This window comes from Bidens hawaiensis, unplaced genomic scaffold, assembly GCF_021521415.1.
Source record: "Bidens hawaiensis isolate Kalapana, Puna unplaced genomic scaffold, B.hawaiensis_p1.1 tig00051552_1, whole genome shotgun sequence".
In the NCBI taxonomy this organism is placed as follows: domain Eukaryota; kingdom Viridiplantae; phylum Streptophyta; class Magnoliopsida; order Asterales; family Asteraceae; genus Bidens; species Bidens hawaiensis.
The window spans coordinates 112,916-126,928 of NW_027499256.1; the positions used below are offsets into that span (position 1 = coordinate 112,916).

The 14,013-nt window shown below is 39.0% G+C and overlaps 1 pseudogene across 1 annotated transcript; it reads right to left on the reverse strand.

Annotated features, from left to right (window-relative positions):
• Positions 1–201: 201 nt before the first annotated feature.
• Positions 202–2,249, reverse strand: LOC143599137 (BTB/POZ domain-containing protein At3g08570 pseudogene; annotated as a pseudogene). The gene is made up of 2 exons (XR_013147243.1): positions 1,665–2,249; positions 202–872 (listed from the first exon to the last, which is right to left on the reverse strand). The product of XR_013147243.1 is annotated as a BTB/POZ domain-containing protein At3g08570 pseudogene (transcript).
• Positions 2,250–14,013: the final 11,764 nt, after the last annotated feature.

Sequence of the window (14,013 nt, forward strand, 5' to 3'; positions counted from 1 at the left end):
CCCGTTTGGATCCGGTTTGATAGAAACCGGTTGGAAAAAATGGTATTTTCTTTTAAAGTGTTCGAAATTGTTTGGTGAAACCTATTAAGTTAACAGTATTAGCGTTGTCCAAGTGCCCAATGATGTGAGGGTGGAAAAGAGGAAGAAACTTTTTTAACGAGGAGGAGTGTGCATGAAAACGAAAAAACTAAATAAATCACACAAATTGAAGAGTACTTCAATCTACCAACAAGAAATATTAATTACACCAAATTTCTTAACTCAATCAAATTCATAACTAACACCAAACTAAAGTAAAAAAGCACAGGTCAGTCACACACAAGTCTCATACTCAAGAAAGAGAGTATTCCCTCCTCCGACTACCCGACGACCTCGACTTCCCCCCCGACCCCGGTCCCAGTCCCATGCTTATGTTGGTTACCGTTCCCGGGACCTGCAAACATTCCAAACTTCTTGGATATCAAAGTTAAAAACGTCTTCCCGTTACCAGACTTATCCATCATCCCTTGCTTCATGCAAACCTGTTCCTTCTCCAAGTCACTTAACCTCACTCGCATTCTTGAAATCTCTAATTTCAGGTCACGGTTCTCTCGTCTTAGAGACACGTACGTGTCACGTGGAGACATGGCTGCACTCGGTGCACCGCTGCTGCTGCACATCTTTTGTGACATGTAGCCGGACAAAGCCGAGGGTCCAGTCATGGTGATCGCGGTCTTTAGCCGGAGCTGTTCAAAGTAGAGCACCCGGATAGCCATGTGGGCTGGGAGCCGGTCGTTTTGGGCTGCGTGGTTACATGCTTCTTGAGATAGCTTTTCACAGTCTATGAACTTGCAAATCTTTTTACGCACGTGTTCGGTTAGCATCGGATGAGCCTAATCCATCACAATAATAATAGTTAGGCATGTGCGTTCAAACCATCAAACTGTTAGATAGTCAATACGGTCAAAGCGGACTCGCATTTATCCAAACTTTTGTTAAATAAATAATTACTGTATTGTGTCAAATAGGGATTTGGATGGGTCGGTTTTAGGCTCAAATCGAACCAAAAACCGAAATTTCGGCCTTTGAATTTTTTAAAACCGTTTGGCTTCAGTTATTTCGATTTTTGGTTGGGTTTTGTTTGATTTTCCCATGTGGAATTAAACTTTTTTGGTTAAAAATAAATAAAAATTGACCCATAATAATGAATTTGGACCCAAACTTTGGGTCTAAATCTTTTTGTTAATTAATAATTAATTAATTATTATACATTTAGACTAAAATGTTAGGGTTACACTATTTATTAAGCTCTTGTAAATATTCAAAATTCAAAACTAAAAATGAAAATCCATAAGTTCAACTTGGTACAGTTTTTCCGGGTTTTAACTATATATAAACCTAAAGTGAACCAAATACCAAATCATCGGTTTTTGTTTAGGTCCGGTTATATATGTTTAGTTTTTCCGGTTACGGATGGGTTTTTTCAGTTTTATGAAAACAAAAGGCCACACCGTCGGTTTCTGTTTGGGTTTGGTTGTTTGGTGCGGTTTTCTTGGTTTATCAGGTTACCGATCGGTTTTTCGGTTTCATTCACACCCTAGACTGTCAAATATGTTTACAAAAGTAAAATCATATAAATAATATAATTTTACTAGAAAAGATGATTACGTGTTATAATAAGTTACCTTGAGATAGATATCAACAGCCCTATAAAGTCCATCATCGATAACCCGAGCATAATCAGGCAATACTTCAAGCATAGCAATAAACTTTTGAAAACTCAAGTACGGATCTGGAGCAATTTCGGCCAGGTAAGCATCGATAAGCCGACCAACTTTCAACAACGAACCATGGCTCGGTGAACCCATATCACCTTCTGATTCATAGCCACAATCTTCGTCATCTTCTTGCTCAATTATTTGCAGAAACTGCACTAATATCCTGTGAATCGTGTCAACATCAAATAAAGACTCACCATTTTGACCAGACGGGATCAACAAATCATCAAGCGAAACCATTTCTAATCTAACGGCTATCCTTCTTTCCAGAGCAAGCCGACACGCAAAACTTGAATCCACCATAATCGCCATTCTTAACATCCCAAAAAGAAACTCAACCGGAATAGATGCACCTTTTTCAGCTGGTAACAAACTCACAAGAGTCTCCACAATTACCCTTTGACAGTCTTCAACCGCAGCAGGGGTCGTTCTTGCAGGATTCCAAATTTGGGATTTGCCAATACCCTTTAAAGACGATTGCGCATAATGCATTATGGATGCAATTACACTATCTTGTCTAATGCCTTAACTTACCATAACCGAAATCGTCCGTTGATAAAGTTCAATTTTTAGACCCGAAAGATCTTCAATTCACCATTCTAGGCACCTGTTATTTGCATCTATGCGTGCGCTATCGCATTCTAAACGGGAGAGACCCTCGACAAGCTGCTCTTTACACACGTTGTTGGCAATGGCATCAACACATCTGTCAATAATTCCTAAAGTATCTGCTAGGGGTAATATCGTGTCACATGAGCATAAAACCTGTACTGATTTCTCAAGACTTGGTGTGACAACCTCGTTTAGATAGACTTGGTGTGCGTGTAAGTAAGTTATCACAAATAACAAATAACATACATATAAAAATGAAATCCCTAAGTGGAAAGAAATGTATATATATAAATAGGTTAGTTTTACACAAACAACAAGGAGATCAATCATCACAAATAACAAATAACAACAAAATACGTGGCAATTCACGACTCAAAAATGATCAACGATGCAGGGAAACCGAGGAAAGTTAGAGATAATAAGAGAGAGAGAAGGAAGGAAGTAAATACCGATTAGCGAAGGTAGGAGTAGAAGATCAACGGGAGGAGGAGGAGAGTGCCATGGTTTCCGACGGAGGAAAGATATGTTTATTTATTTATTTATTTATAATAATAATAATAATAATAATATGAGTATGATTTTTGTTATATAAAATTTAAAACAAAAATCACGTCATTGTGTCTTTTCGCACACCATTGTGTCTTTTCGCTATCATTGTGTCATTTTTTGTCATTGTGTTTTTTCGCACACCATTGGTTCTTTTTTCGTCATTGTGTATTTTCGCACACCATTGTGTCTTTTCGCACACCATTGTGTCTTTCGCTTATCATTGTGTTTTTTTCGCCATTGTGTCTTTTTTCGTCATTGTGTCTTTTTGCACACCATTGTGTCTTTAACTTGAAACGTAAAACACAATGGTGAATACGTATAACACAATGGCCTAAAAAGTAAGAAACGATGATGAATACGTATAACACAATGACCTAAAACGTAAGACACAATGGTGAATATATATAACACAATGACTTAAAACGTAAAACACAATGGATACAACATATTACACAATGAACAACAAAAAAACACAATTAAAAAACCCATTAATTTTTTTTATTTTTATATAACAATACGATACTCATATTAAAGATAAAAAATGCTTATTATTATGGTGAAATTTTTTTAAAAAAATAATGCCGTATGAAAAAAGTTATGGACATTTTAAAGTGATGGAGGAATTGACATGTGCCTTGCATATGGAGAGAGAAAGTCAACAAATGTGTGTTATTACCTTCATGCCCTTTCCATCAATTTTTATTTTTTAAATTAATCTTAGTCATTCAAATCTAAGATCAATGGACTGGATTCCTTCTCACCCTCCTCATTTTTGTTGTCCTTTGTATTTTAACTTTACCCCTATTCCTCATACTATTTATTTATTTATTATTATTATTATCAAACGAATAAAAAAAACAAATTTTATGTATGCTTTTTTAATACTAGTATAACATGTTAATTTCAAGACCAAATCAAACCAAAATTTAGGGATGATAATTGGTCAGGTTTAGGATAGGTTTAGGTAATCCCAACTCCATACCCGATGATCTTACTCTTCAAATAGCCAATATCCTCAAACATGATCTCAAAACTCAAAACCTCAAGCAGAACCTATCCGATAGCCTGAAAATAAGCCTTAATCTCAATAGCCAAAACTACGCCCTATGGTCTCGAATGATACGAGTCGCAATAGGGGGGAAATCGAAAGCCTTGTTGAACCATTTGACAAAAAATCAACCAGAAGCAACTGATGAAAATTATGATTAGTGGGAACAAGATGACTTGGTTGTCTTCTCGTGGCTTATTCAAAACATTGCTAGTAATCTAACCGAGTTTCCAACATCAAAATCATTGTGGGATGCTCTTATTGTCACATATAGAAGTGGCAAAGACAAGCTTCAAACATTCGATCTCCATGTCAAAGCTAATGAATTCAAGCAAAATGGCATACCTTTGGAGGAGTTTTGGATAGTGATGTAGGGCATCTGAGGAGAGATTGAACGCAGAGACCCGAACCCAATGACGTGTGCTGCTGATATCACAACATACAACAAAATCATAGCAGAACAGAAACTGTTCTAGTTCCTTAACGCCCTAGATCAAAAGTATGATCCGATAAAAAGAGAGATTTTAAGATGGGATCCTCTTCCCTCCGCAAAAGGCGTATACGCAGCGGTAAGGAAGGAAATGGCTCATCAAAATATTTTAGGGGGAAACCCTAATGATACACAGGGGGTGGCAGCCGGGTTAATGGTGTCTCAAAAACACAACATCGAAGGAGTAGGGTTAGTATCCAAAGGAACTCATCGGTCAGACCAAGGGTTGAAACCGAATGGGTCATCATCCCGAATTGATAAATCGCGTCTGAAATGTTGCCATTGTGGAATGTCGAAACACACGAAGGAGCGGTGCTTTAAGCTCGTCGGATATCCCGAGTGGTGGAATAATGGCCACAAAAGGGGGGATAAGGACAAAGCTAAGTTGCAACCGCCGCTGGCAACTCAGAAACCGCCAACACCTATGGCGGCAGCCATCGCATTGGTGGAGACAAGAGCAGTGGAGTTGGCTTCGGTGGTATGGCATCTGCAAGTCAACAACAGGGGAATGCTGATGAAAGAGGTAATGGGTTTGAGTATTTCTCCTCAAACCCTTTAATTGGCAACCCTTTATTTTTAGAACCTATAGTTTATAAATTGCTAGATCCCATCCTTAAAGAAACTATAAGTCCCGAATCTGGTTCACTACAATTATGATATCAATATACAAGTATTGGTGCAGAATACCTATACTCGGTGATTCAAGAACACAATATAACTATAAAGAGTAACACGGAATTGCTTCAAAACACACGTATATTATTGAATACGTCGGGTTCTTAAGCACTTACAATACTTGATCAAATAACTAGGAATGAACAACCAAACCCTATACAACATAATACCTATATATAGGGATACAACCAACTTGGACGGCCCAAACACCCAAAAGCCCAAAACCCCAAGCCCAAATCAAGTTAAACTATAAACAAACTAAGATCAAACCACAAAACTAGGCCCAACAATCTCCCCCTTGGTTTGCAGCTTGGTCTTTTAATCATGTTCCATGTAATCAATGTCATCATCTTTCAAAGCACCCGCCCAAAACTTGCACCGGAAATAGTAGCTACCATACTTGTGAATTCTTTAGCAGCTGTTTCAAAAATCGGATCAGCAACTATCTGAAAAGTACTCAGCGTCTTGATGTCTCTTTCTCCCAGCTTTAATAAGTCTCTTGGATCAACGAATCGGTACTAACCCTTTCCCTTTTCCAGTTTGATAAAGACAGTGGCAGTAACACTATCATATATCCAGAATCTCATGTTATCCAACGTGCCATCTGGAATCTTTTCAGGAACAGGAATGTGAGTAGCCTTGTCCGTGGCAGGCCACATGACATTGACCATTGTCTTCCCTGTCTTTGGATCTTGAACTCCTTCGCCTTCTTCAGAAAAGACTCAGTTGTCTTCATATCAGGGAAACCTCTGTCGACTTGTCTTCTTAGAAAATTCCAAAAATCCAAACCACGCTTATCATTTGTCAGATTGGTGAATGGAGCATTAATCAGGTTGCTAAGATCTACTTTGGTCTAGGAACCAAAGTTTTTCATTTTCTGGTAGTATTCAGTTGCTCCTGACTTCCTCTTAACCCACCATATATTCTTATCCGCATCAAAACCCCACAACAAAACTCTTGACCGATCACCATATTTATCATTAAAGCCCTTTTGAAATTCAATAACAAACCTGTCTTGATGATCCGACGATTCAACATTCTTATTTGAGTTTTTCATCACCAGTAGTTTTTTCTTTCCCTTTTCAAGCAAATTCTTCTTAATTCTGTCAGATTTCTCTTTGGAGATGGGGGGAGCATCCATATACTGATGCAGTGATACAGAGTCATTAATGTTTTCAATAGGACGAGCAGTAGAACTACCACCTTGACTCATATTTGGTGCTTTAGAAAGTACGTCATCACTGCTCTTAAACTCATCTCCAAATTTTTGAAACAGCTTTTGTTGGAGGTCGAGATATAGGGCCGTTAGTTCTCCCATGTTTGATTGTAGTTCTTTAATCTTGGAATCTTTATCAGAATTTCCTGCTTCCAACTCTTGAATACGAACATCTTTGACTACCGAATCTTGTTCAAGTTCAAAAACTCAACGTTGTAATGCATGAACATCGACATGAGCATCTTCAAGAACCACACCTTTACCTTTATTCTGTGATGACATTGGGCATCTTCTGTACTTTGGAGTCTATAGACATAGTTCCATCTGGTCCTTGAGGGTTGATTGATGCGTTGTTCCAAAAATCCGAGATCATCTTCTTACGTATGACAGGATTCTCTCGTAGTGCATGAGAGATCCTGCAGGTGTTGAGACCGACTATCATCGATTTGAATTCCTTGTGGGTCATAGGTGGATCATATAAGTATCCAGCCATGTTGTGCGAGTCAACAATCTTTAACGGATTCGGATCAGCCATTTCTGCACCAAACGGATCAAGTTAGATGGCCAATATATTAATTTGACAACATTTAACAAATTTGTCCATTGTTTAAAAAACAATATGGTCCATAAAGCTGTAACAGGTCCAAGTTTATAGCACATTGTTAGCGTGAGCCCAAATAAAACTCATGCGACAGTCCAAAAGACATTAAACTGGCCCAAGTTCAAACCACTGTGTAGGTTTGGGCCCAGTCAGTGAGAATTAGACCCGGCAGGAGAGATCTCAGTCAAATGAGGGGTTCTCGGTCAACGACTGAGATTTCGGTCAACAAAGTCAAGGAAATTTGACCAAGAATTGAGTTTTCTGTAAGGCGTTCTCGGTCAACGAAAGTCAAGGTAATTGACCGAGAACTGAGTTTTCTGTAAGGTGTTCTCGGTCAACGAAAGTCAACCGAGAACCCTTGACAGCTGGGGAAAGAAAACTCTTGGGTTTCCGCATTGGGAAACGTGCAGTCATCTTCAACCACCGAGATCCCTACATAAACCTCCATTAAACATGCAACAACTCACAAATAATCAACCGAAAACCCTTAATTAAACACTATTAAGTCCATCAAGACCCCTTTTTACTCATAAATCCAATCTTAATTCACAAAACCATCCATGAAATCAGTTCATGGCAGTCATCGAATATACCTCTGTTGGTACAAAGGTACCATATGATCTTGTTGATTACCTGCTAATCAGAAGAGAAAGAACTCTGAGGATGATTAGTAAAGATGGCTTAATAATCGGATTAGAGACTTAAGAGTGAGAAAGGTTTTGTTTTTGAGAGAATAGTGATAAAGATAACAAAGCAAAACCTTGATAACCTTTTATGGTAAAACCGAAGATGGGCCGAGAACACCAAATGGGCTCAAACAAGTGAGCAGCCCACATGACACACGTTCCAGCAAAAGAAAATTTTAAGCCCGTTTTCGAAATACACTTAAATAATACGATCATTTCGAGGAGAGTAGTTTCGAGGAAAACATAATATTTAGTAAAGTTAGGCAATATAAAAATGAAAAACATTTTAATATACACAGTAACTCCCTTTGAAACTTTAAGATCGGGAACAAATTTCAGTTTTTGTTAAAAAAACGCCGTCTTTTTATGAAAAGATCCGAACATGGAATCATATTGTTTAATAGGCTGTCACAAGGATTCATGTTCAGCGTTATTATGACATAAAGAAACAGGTTAATAGCAGGTATAACATACTTAGCATGATTTTCATTGCATAAGTGATATTAAGGTTCAGTTCGGCATAAAGCTTAGATGGACATCACTCATGGACATGTGGTGCCTCCTATATCTTCTCAAAGCGTATTTGGCTTTCCCCAGATCACCCCAATTTGACTCCAACCCCCTAGTGCTTGATCAAAAGATTTTTATAACGACAGAAATTTTAGGCTTTAAGGTTGAAGGTTGGACTTAGTGCCAGTAAACTGACAAGCCTTTCATTCGAGACATGACAGGACTTACTTGTGTGCCCCCATCTCTGTAGTTCTAGTTTGTCCCTTTAAACATCTCAAAATTATTTTAATAATAAATAAATAACTCTTTTGCTGATATTTTTTTTTGAACATAAAAGCACAATATTTTTGGTGATCAAGACACTAACGGGCTCGTGTATGACTGGGTAATTGCTTTTCTGCCTATCATTCGGAGAGATGTATCTGGAGACATGCACATGTCTTCAAAATGACTCTCCACATTAAGTTTAGCAAATTTAGTTTATATCATTTCAACTTTTACGCATCATGGAAAGCTACCATACAATATCAATGATTGTTCTAGAGCCTTTTAAGCTTAATAACTTCACCCGTTAGCCACACAAAAACAATTTATCTATCACTTTCCAAAGGTTGGATCCATTTTCATTTGAAAATATTTGAGGCTTTTAAAAAGTTGTTAACTGAATAGCAATATCATTTCCCATGGAGTTACATAAAGCATGCGTGTTAAGTATTCAGTCACCCCAGTCACTATCAAGCTTTTAGGTAAATGGCTGTCCTGTATGACCACAAGTGGTTAGCCGGACCAACCATGCATAGATATACATGTCCTTCCAGCTTAGAGTTGCCGACATAATTTTAAGTGAAAGAGCACAAAACACAAAACACATCATAATCGCCCCGGGTGCTTTCAGTCGTTGGGTAAATGGCTATCCTGTGAAACTACAAGTAGAACACCGGACCAACCATATACGAATATATGTCCTTCAGACTTAAGAAACCGACATAATTTTAAGCGAGAATGAATCTTGAAATTTTTATTTATTTTTTATTATTTAAAAAAAACAAACGCACACACTATTTTTGACTTTTTGATTTTTCTCCCCCTAAATTTGTGCAAGAATAACGAATATGAACAAATTTACACCCAAAAAGACTCAATCCTCAAAACGAAGCATTTTAAGAAAACTCACAAGCACATTAAATTTTGTTGTTCCGACCGGTTTAGTAAATAAGTCCGCCACATTGTTATCAGTGTGGACTTGTTCAAGGTGAATCAGTTTTCGATCGAAACAGTCACGAATAAAATGAATTTTAATATCGATGTGCTTGGTTTTGGAGTGTTGAACAGGATTTTTCACAATGGCAATGGTCGCATCATTATCACAAAAAATAGGAGTGTCAAGAAATTCCAAACCGTAATCCAGCAATTGATTTTGCATCCAGATAACCTGAGAGCAGCAAGCAGATGCAGCAACATACTCTGCTTCAGCAGTCGAAGTAGACACCGTCTGTTGTTTCTTGCACTGCCACAAAATGAGACGGTCTCCTAGGAACTGGCAACCAGCTGACGTGGATTTCCTGTCAATGTCATCTCCACAATAATTGCTTTCAGCAAAAGCATAAAGATCAAATTCTGATTGTTTGGGCTACCAAAGACCTAACTTTGGTTTTCCCTTCAGATATCTAAAAATACGTGTAACAGCAATTAAATGAGAGAGTTTAGGATTAGCCTGAAACCGAGCACACTGGCAGACTACAAACAAAATGTCAGGACGACTTGCTGTCAGATACATCAGAGACCCGATCATCGATCTGTAGTATGTTTGATCAACGGGACTCCCATCAGGATCAGATGACAGTAGTGGTCTTTCCGCCATAGGAGTATTGGCACTCTTTGAATCTTGAAACTCGAACTTCACTAGCATATCCTCAACATACTTCCCTTAATGGAGTAAAATTCCTTCTGAGCTTTGACGCACCTGCAACCCCAGAAACGTTATCATTTCTCCCAACAAACTCATCTCAAACCTCTTCTTCATTACACCCTCAAATTCTGTACACAACTCAGTGCTAGTGGATCCAAAAATGATGTCATCAACATAAATCTGGACGAGAATCAAATATTTTCTGACAGTTTTCCGGAACAAGGTTTGATCGATGGTTCCACGCTTGTACCCATGATCAAGAAGATGCTTGGTCAGTGTAGCATACCAAGCCCGAGGAGCCTGATGTAACCCGTACAAGGCCTTGTCTAGCTTGTAGACATGATTTGGTTTCTTAGAATCAACGAAACCCGGTGGCTGATCCACATAAATCTCCTCCTTAACCTCACCATATAGAAACGCAGTCTTGACATCCATCTAATATATTGTAAAACCCATGAATGAAGCATATGCCAGAAATATTCTAATAGCCTCAAGTCTAGCCACTGGGGCATAGACTTCAGTATAATCTAACCCTTCAACCTGACAAAAACCTCGAACTACCAATCGTGCCTTATTACGAACAATAACCCCTGTGTCATCTTGCTTGTTTCTGAAAACCCATCTAGTGTCTAGAGATTTCTTTCCTTCTGGCAGTTTAACCAATCTCCAGACCTTCAACTTATCAAACTGATTCAACTCTTCATGCATCTCTTCAACCCAACTTGGTTCTTGAAGAGCCATTTCTACATTTTTAGGTTCAATTTGAGAGATGAAACACGAAAGCATACAACTGTTTATGTATCCTGTTTGGCTTCTGGTGGACACTCCCGCTTCAACTGGACCTATGACATTTTCAATCAGATGATCTTTCTGAATTCTTGATGGAATTAACTGCTCAGAGACAACACCGATGGTTTGCAGAATTGACAAGTTTTCAATATCATCAACAAGAGGGTTTTTCCATCCAGATGTCGCCGTGCTGTGAGAATACGAGGTGCCGGCGACATATTCATTTGGAATTAACTACTCAGAGACAACACCGGTGGATTGCAGATTTGACGAGTTTTCAATATCATCAACAAGAGGGTTTTTCCATCCATATTCGCCGTGCTATGAGAATATGTAACATCACAGGAATTTTGGGCCAAAAATGACAAGTTTCCAAAGTATAGGGATCAATTCTGCCAACTTCCAAACTCCAAGGACTAAAATGAAAAATCTTTTTTCTTGTCTGATCGCGATACGCGACCGGTCGGTGAATGAGCCCATAGCGTACCGCGATGGGGCTTGGTCAAATTTTCTAGAAGACGTCAACGGTGATACGTGATCGCCGTTGAGCCTACGTCATCGCGTATCGCGATGACGTAGCCTGACACGCCTGAAACTTTTTCACCACGTGTCCACACGTGGCACACCAGTTGCCACGTGTCCCGACACGTGGCACGAAGCCCGCCATGTGTCAACACGTGGCACACCGTCTGCCACGTGGAGACACGTGGCAGACCTACTGGGTGACTCACCTGGGCTACGTCGCGGTACGCGACGGGTGCCCAGGGACCGGGCGCGGTACGCGATGGGACCCCAGAAATTGCCTATAAATAGCAGCCTCGGGTCTTCATAACTCCACACCAAAATCTGCTTACAACTCTCTCTCTAAACATCTCACTAAACCTCGAAATTCGTGCCAACAATCCACCTCGAAAACCGTGCCCCGATTCCTCGATAAACGTGCCATACCTCGATATTCGTACCACACCCCGAAGACGTTCCGAACAAGAAGGTGGTGCTATTTTTACAACCCGACGATCATCTCGAAGTGTGTTCCTAGAAGATTGGGTGTCTCGATTTGCGTGCCGAAGTGAAGAGGCGATCAAGGCGAGTGTTGAAAGGACTTAGCGGCGTAGAAGTGCTGCTCGAGTATCTAGTGAATTATAAGCCGAGAAATGGTAAGGCTTACTACCCGGCTAAAATAATAATAAAATATTATAAAGGCTTAATGCCCTAAGTCGGAATTATACTCGATGCTTATGAAAAGAAAATATATAACAAAGAAAAGAAAAGAAAAGAAACATAAAAGTATAGGTATATATATATATATAATTCTTTGTTATGATTATTATTTAAGTAATAAGAGTATTCTTAAATAATAAAAGAAAAAGAATATGTTCCTTAGAAAAGAAGAAACGTCGGGTTTTTATAATAAACTAAAGGTTTATAAATATCGTTTTTTAAAACTAAATGTTTTAAAGTAAAAGATTATTGAACTAAATGTTCATCGAGATAAATAAGACTAAAGGTCTTAAGTTGGATTGTATATCCGACTAATAAAAGTTATACTCGTACTATAGGCGCGAGATAGCAAGAAAGAGAATGCAAGGACGGTGTTGGAAACCGATCCCGATCAAAGGTGAATACGCCCCACTTTTACAAACTTGTTTTCAAATAAATAAACGTGTTATGTGTAAATCTTTACATGAGACTAAGTGTCTCTAAAAGCATTATGAATAAGAGTAAAAGCCTAGCCCTCAGGCTGTAGTATACGTTTGTCTGGATCCTTAGATATGTGGTAAAATGCGGTGGGCACATCGCACCACGCCTGGTCACGACCTCCAGCCACGATGGGCCGAACCAAAGTATGTTCGAGTGAGAATGACCTTGTGTATATTTATGGTACCAAAGTACGTCGAGACGCTGCGGTGTCTTGCTGGGGTGACCTAGGTAGAGGCTCGAGTTTATAATGATATTGTTTTAACTTTGTTATTCCTAAGCCAAGATGGGCCGAGGCATGCATAACCCTCGAGGGGTAACGAAGTAAAAGAAAATGTTTTCGCGTCAGCATATTCACCAGCATTCGTTGCTGACATATTTTTATAATATTTTGCAGGTAATCAAGATAGAGCTTAAAGGACGAAGGTTCAAGAATCCGATGGCTCGGATAAATTTTGTTAAACTTAATTATGAATTAAAAGGTGGTTTTGTAAACATAAAACAAGTAAACGTAAATGGAACTTTCGTTCCATCTTTTGTATTGTAAATATTTTACAAATTTAATTCTTTATATTTTATAAAGTCTTCCGCTAATAATTCGTAACTCTGATATAATTACAAATGTGGTACCAACTATCGAGTCACACGCCTAGGCCTAAGATGGGGGTGTGACAGAATACGAGGTGCCGGAGACATATTCATTTGGAATATCATCGGGAAACAAGGTGCTCCCGAAGATCTGACGAATAAAAGTTTCCTTTTCAACATCAGTTGCATTTTCAGTCGTGTTTGTCGAGCATTCTAGTTCTGGAGTTTTGTTGCACTGATTGTCAGAGGCAGGTGAAGCATTATTCAATTCTGCAACATCATCATCAATCAGTGGAGAAATATGAGATACATTCTGTGGAGTTTCCTTCGCAACTTTCACTATGGGATCACAAGGGGGTTCGGAGTTGATGACTGGAAACACATTGAATTGAAAAATTCATTGTAATCGAATAACCAATCGGGACCGACACGAGCATCAGTCTCATTTTTTTCCAACCAACGAACCTCATAAGACTCTATAATCTGTTTAGTGGACTTGTTGTAAACCCTGTAAGCTGTATTTCCCGCATACCCAACAAAGTAACACTCATCGGTTGCCGCCCCAAACTTTGGAATGGTTTCGAGGTTCAGTAAAGTGCACGGACAGCCAAAAGCTCTGAAATGTGCGACCGTGGGTTGATGACCGTAAACAATCTCATAGGGTGTTTTCATCTTCGATTTGTTGATTATCACCCGATTCTGAACATAACAAGCCGTGTTAATAGCTTCTGCCCAAAAGAAGAGTGGCAGTTTGGAATCACACAACATTGTTCTTGCTGCTTCGATAAGTGTTCAGTTTCTTCTTTCAGCCACACCATTTTGTTGAGGAGTTCGTGGGGCGCTGTACTAACAAAGCACCCCCTTTTCTGAGCAGAAATGATTCAA